General features: G+C 32.6%; 1 protein-coding gene across 1 annotated transcript in view; it reads left to right on the forward strand.

The window, feature by feature from the left end:
* The window catches only part of LOC145245857 (organic solute transporter subunit alpha-like), a 99,481-nt gene continuing 92,855 nt past the window's right edge, over window positions 1-6,626 (forward strand). Inside the window, exon 1 of the mRNA XM_080107565.1 lies at window positions 1-188. The gene's annotated coding sequence lies outside the window, so the exon portion shown is untranslated. The remainder of the gene's footprint in view (window positions 189-6,626) is intronic.

Below are 6,626 nucleotides of genomic sequence, written 5' to 3' on the forward strand. Positions count from 1 at the left end.
TTTTTTTCTTCTTTGTCGAATCAAAGGCAGTCTACCGTGCGTCGTTGGGCTTGGTCGAAAGAAAATAGATGTAGTTACACTTTTATGACATACTGTTGAAGAAGAAGAAGAAGACGGAGAATGAAAAACAGAACAGAAAGGTGGATTTAAAATATTCATGAAATAAAATTAACAGATTATATAAAAAGGTAAGAAACCGTGGTTCTTATCCAGAATTAAACTCACTAAAAAAAAAAAAAAAAAAATACGCGAAAATCTTTATAATGTTCATACCATCATGGAACGAAGATGTCATATTCCAAAAATTACGTAAATTGATCAAGTAGTTTTTTTGTTTGTTTGTTTGTTTTTCTTTTAGGTATTTATTTGCTTCCCCACGAAAGCAAATGTGACACAAGGTCGTTTTTAATGTTTGTGTGTGTGGGGGGGGGACCTGCTCCCCTAAAACAAGAGCAAAAAGGGGGCTCTCTAGCAGTATCCAAAAATAGTAATTGTCTCAGTATACAGTCTCTCCTCCACCTCCATTGACCAAGGACCAATTAATTTAAGTGTAGCATTCAAGCACAGTAAGCCAAAATGTGATTGTCTCGCGTGGCCATCTTTAAAACAGGGGGCAGATAAGTACACAATAATTCAAACTTGCGAGATCAACTTTTTAATGCTACCGATTTCACATTAATCACTTTAAATCGCTTAAAAATTATTTTCTTTATAAAAATAAAACTACTTTATCAATTTACGTGATTTTTGGAAGATTACACTTTCGTTCCGTGACAATAAAGATTTTTCTGTAGTTTTTTTTTTTTTTTTTTTTTTTTTTTTTTTTTTTTTTTTTGTTTGTTGAATTTTAAATAAGAACCGAAACATTAGTACTTATGCAGTTTTCGGACAATGTGTTTTTTTTTTTTTTGTATATATTTTTTTAAGATGTTAAATTCAATTTTTACAGCATTTTTATGTATTAAAGCGTTAGGTGAAAGTACACTAAGTTACAAAAGACCCCCCCTCTCTCCATGTTAAGAAGGGGTTTCTAAATAATAACGTAATTATTTCAGCACAGTCCGTATTCTCTATACAGAAACATTACATATCTGTTACTTACTTTTAGTAATACATTGATTTCAAGTATGTGTGTCATTCGAAATGGAAGATGTAAACATGTGTTTACTGTTTGGCGTAAACAGTCAATTTCATTCTGACGGGTATAAATTGTATTATTCATCTTGTTATATATAAATATATTCCCAACGTTTCGGCCGATATAATCTCCAACTGTCTTCATGTTTTCGAACTTGGGAATTTTCTAGGGTAGATGTTTACTTTAGGACCCTAAACTTCGCATGGGCAAAATAAAAAAAAAAAAAAAAAAAAAAAAACTTCAACATGGCGTCATGGCGGTGTCATTACTAAATTAGAAAGAGTCTATTATGCCGTCACGAAAAAGAGGTGTTCAATCGGCACAATTGCTAACTCTTCTTAAAAATAATTTTTTCGTTGAAATTAAAAAAAAAAATTTTTTTAACCTAAGTGCAGATTTAGGATAAGGGGTTGAGTTAATAAATGGCGCGGTGAATAGTCAGAAAAATAAATAAATAAATATGCAACAAGTAAATGTTACCAAAGGCAAGCTAAGTTACTCTTCTATAAGATTGGATAAGTTTATTGGTGTCTTAATTTATTTTAAAATGTTTTTGGTGCCTGTTAAGATAGAGTCGGCAGATCAATTTTTTTTTAATACGTGGGTTTAAGTAAAAACAGCAGTACTTACTTGTCATGGCGAATATATATATATATATATACACACACACACACACATATATATATATATAAGTACGAAAATTCATCGAGTGAACAATTTTAGTAAAATCAAAAAGTCTATCGCTATGATCAAAAACAGTACGTCAACCATTAAAGTGGCGAAGGAGATAAGTATTTTCCCTGTATTCGCAGTCTTCAAAGTGTTGACATCTAGTGAAAATACAATTTTCTCCAATTGCCAGCAACTTAACTTTAAATAATTTACTACTTGATGAATTTTCATAATTTTTTGATATATTACTTTTTTCGAAATGGCAAGTCTTTTTTTTTGCTTGAAAATTTTGAAAACCACGTATAAAAAAGTCGGGGTTTGTATTACTGTACACATAGATTCGAAAAAGTTGTCAAAAAACAAATATACAACAAATAAATGTTATCAAAGGCAAGATAAGTTACTTTTCTACCAAAACTGGATATATTTTTTGTGTTTTTATTCAATGTAACATATTTATTCAGCTCGAAAAACATGCAGTGTTTACCGATGTATTGGCCAATTCAAAATGGCGACCGACTCTCTCTTAAACACGGTAAGTTCGAGAAAAGGTGTTATAAATAATAAACTAGACAAAATATTATTAAAAAAACACCGAATATATGTCAACCTATGTTACGGTAATATATATTGAGCGAATTTTTAACAGTATTTTGTCTAGTTTATTATTTATAACACCTTTTCCCGAACTTACCGTGTTTAAGAGAGAGTTGGCCGCCATTTTGAATTTTCCAATACATCGGTAAACACTGCATGTTTTTTGAGCTGAATAAACATGTTACATTGAATAAAAACACGAAAATTATATCCAGTTTGGTAGAAAAGTAACTTATCTTGCCTTTGATAACATTTATTTGTTCTATATTTGTTTTTTGACAACTTTTTCGAATCTATGTGTACAGTAATACAAACCCAAAAGTCGATCTATCTTAACAAACACTTGCATTTTTTTGTTTGTTATTTACTTAAATGTGAAGTTAGTGTGAAGCCTGTCGATTTAGAAGGATAAACAGAACTGTGACCGCATTAAAGCCGTAGTCGAGTCTCGATAATCGCTCAAAAGTCGTCAAAAATAAAACAAAATAAAACCCATGCAATGAATGTCATCGGTCACGCAAAAACGTAATGCACTACAACAGTAATACAACAGTACACTTGCGATTTATTTGAGTTAAAAAAAAAATGGTATTTTTTTTTTCTTTTTTCCTCATCAGGATTCACCGTTAAATTGACGATATTTATAAGTTTTCAAGTATGCTGGAAACGAATATCGGGGTTGTATTACTATACACATAGATATGAAAAAATTGTCAAAAAAAAAAACAAACAACAAATATATAAATGCTATCAAAGGCAAGATAAGTTACTTTTCTACCTAACTGGATACGTTTTTAGTGTTTTTATTTAATTTAACATGTTTATTCAACTCGAAAAACATACAGTATTTACCGATGCATTGGAAAAATTAAAATGGCGCCCGACTCTCTCTTGAACACGGTAAGTTTGGGAAATTGAGTTAAAAATAAAAAAATACTATACAAAATACTGTTAGAAACTCGTTCAATATGTTATCGTGGCATGGGCTGACATATATTCGGTAGGTTTCTAACAGTAATTTGTATAGATTCTTATTTTTAACTCATTTTCCCAAACTTACTGTGTTCAAGAGAGAGTCGGGTGCTATTTTAAATCGGTAAACACTGTATGTTTTTGCGAGCTGAATAAACATGTTACATTAAATAAAAACACTAAAAAGTATCCAGTTAAGTAGAAAAATAACTTATCTTGCCTTTGATAACATTTATTTGTTATATATATATATTTTTTGACAAACTTTTCGAATCTGTGTATAGTAACACAAACCCCGAATATCACATTTCAATTTGGCACAGACAAGTATTTTTCTGGATATTAAGATCTTTATTATCCAATGTAATCCATTGTGTGTTACAACTCCTCCCTCCTCCCTATGTTAAGAATGGCGAACGCCACTAACATTTATTAAGTAATACACTGGAAAAAATCTCTTGATATCTTGTCTAATATTTTATGTTTGCTTTAAAATCGTAGATGTTAAGAAGTGAATATATATATATATATATATATATTAGCAAAAGTACCCGTCGTTGACTAGGTTCAAAAACAGCCTACAGAAAATAGACTCTGATTTATGAAAGTATGATAGGTTATGAAAAGGAAGGGTTGTAAAGAGATAGCTTCGAATTTGGGGGTATCAAAACCAAACCAAAATATGATGAAAGTAAAAATAAAATAGATAAACCCCATAATTTATTATATCATACCTGTTCACACTGAAACACTTATCACAATATTAAAAAACCTTGTTTATGGGGTTTATCTATTTTATGCGCGAACGAACACCCCATAATTTTATTATACCATATTTCTTCAAACTGAAACATAATTATCAAAGTATACTTACGCAGATAGATATGAAAAGTCTTTATTAAAGTTTGTGCCTATTTCCGTTCTATGGAGGCCAGGCGCGAACGCAGACCCCACAATTTTATTATACCATCCCTATTTAAGTTAAAACATACTTATCAAAGTATTATTATGTACATATATATCAAAAACACTTGTAAACGTTTTTTTTTAACCTTAAAAATTTTTTTTCCATACTGCGCCCAACTCTCTTCCTGATCTACATCAATGATCTCCCAAAACACATACTTAAATCATTCGTTGACATCTATGCTGATGACACGACCATCTATGGCAACACATCAAAGGCCGTAAATGACAAGGTTCTTTCAAATTCTCTATATTCTGAACTTGAGCGCGTGGTACAGTGGGGTAAGATGTGGCTGGTTACTTTTAATGCATCCAAAACCAAGCTTCTATCTTTACATCATCAATACTCTGATCCCCATCTGGCATCAATTGAAATGGATGGCTCTCGTCTTGGGGAGGCTCCATGTTTTGACAAGCTTTTGGGTTTGACCTTTACTCCTGATCTGAAATGGAACACTTACATCAGGTCTGTTGCCAAGGTCGCTGGGAAAATGGTAGGATCCTTCTACTGCTTCAGAAGATATCTCACTACTGATACAATTCTCTATCTGTATAAAAGCCAAGTACGTCCAAGGATGGAGTACTGCTGCCACATCTGGGCAGGAGCTGCCAAAAACAGCCTATCCTGCCTTGACAGAGTGCAAAATAGACTTTGTGGCTTAGTGGGGGATGCCCTTTTCTCTTCCCTGCAGTCTCTCTCCCACAGAAGAGACGTTGCGAGCCTGTCTTTGTTTTATTGTTATTTCCATGGCAAGTGTTCGCCTGAGCTCCAATCTCTCGTTCCCTCTCGCCAATCTTTCACGAGAAACACCCGTATGGCTGAAACTACTGTCAATAATTTTCCCCACTCTTTATCTGTGCCTAAATCCAAATGAGATTCCATGAGCAGAGCTTCTTTCTTAGAACTGCACGCCTGTGGGAACTCTCTGCTGCTTGCCTGTTTCCCTTCCGACTTCAACTTGGATGTGGTCAAGTCCAACACAAACAAATTCCTGATAGATGTCAACGAATGATTTAAGTATGTGTTTTCGGAGATCATTAATGTAGATCAAGAAGAGAGTTAGGCCCAGGCTGGACCCCCGAAGGACTCCAGCATTAATACTGTTGGCCTCTGATTTCTGCCCATCAACCACTACTCTTATGAGCCTATTAGAGAGAAATGATTTAATGATTGAGTAAACATTTCCAGTTATACCGTAGCTGGAAATCTTGTGAAGTAGGCCTTTATGCCATAACTTATTGAAAGCCTTTGATATGTAAAGAGCAATTGCCCTAGAAATGAAGCCTTTGTCGAGAGATTCGCTAATCCAATGAGATATAACCATTAGCACATCTGATATATATATATATATATGTATGTACGAATTCATTGATCGGAGATGAAACAATTATTTTTCTTTATAAAGTAACAATTTATCAGTATCAAGTACTTTATTTACCCCACATTAGCCGTTTGTATTCACATATTTATTATATAAGAAAAATATTAGTCCAGCGGACAAATAAATACATAAATATTTTAAAATGATAAATTTCTATTTTTAATAAATGCAATATATGTGTAAAGATCCAAATCTAACAACATAAAATAAGAGCAAAAAGGCGTTACTTCTATCATTCATTTTTAGCGCTTTTGACCTTTCGTCAAATTTACAAAGAATTTAATTTACGCATGAAATGATGCTGGTGCTACCAAATCAGGCTGTCTGAAAATATTGGTTTTCTGAGATGAAATGCACCTAACATTCATGCTTTTTGTTTTTCTACTTCCTTTTGCAAAACTTAATTATGCCCAGCAAAACCGAAAATAAAAGTAACAACCCACCTTTTCCCTCTTCCCATTTCCCCATTCTCTTTCTATCTCCCCCACTTCCTGACTTGTTTCCTAACTTAAAATGTACCAAACATTACTACTGTAATTCTTTTCCCTCTCTCATTGCAAAACTCATTCATGTTCTGCAGGACAGGGAACAAAAACGATAAAAGCCACTATAAAACAACCAAACCAAACACTACAAACCAACAATTGAAGATACAAAAAGCTTGAAGAATAAAAGCCTTCTACAAAATAACTGAATGCAAGATAAATACTATTTCCAAAATAACTGGATTCGGCATTAAATAATCCAAAAAGGATTGATATGCCATAAAAAAAACCCCAAAAAACTCTACAAATAAATATTGGAAGACATAAACAACTCGAAGCATAAAAACATTTTTCCAAAATAACTGGAATCTGCATTAAATAACCTGAAAAAGGGTTGATATACCAAAAAAACAA

Source organism: Euprymna scolopes, chromosome 23 (genome assembly GCF_053919585.1).
Source record: "Euprymna scolopes isolate OS-2025 chromosome 23, ASM5391958v1, whole genome shotgun sequence".
NCBI lineage: Eukaryota > Metazoa > Mollusca > Cephalopoda > Sepiida > Sepiolidae > Euprymna > Euprymna scolopes.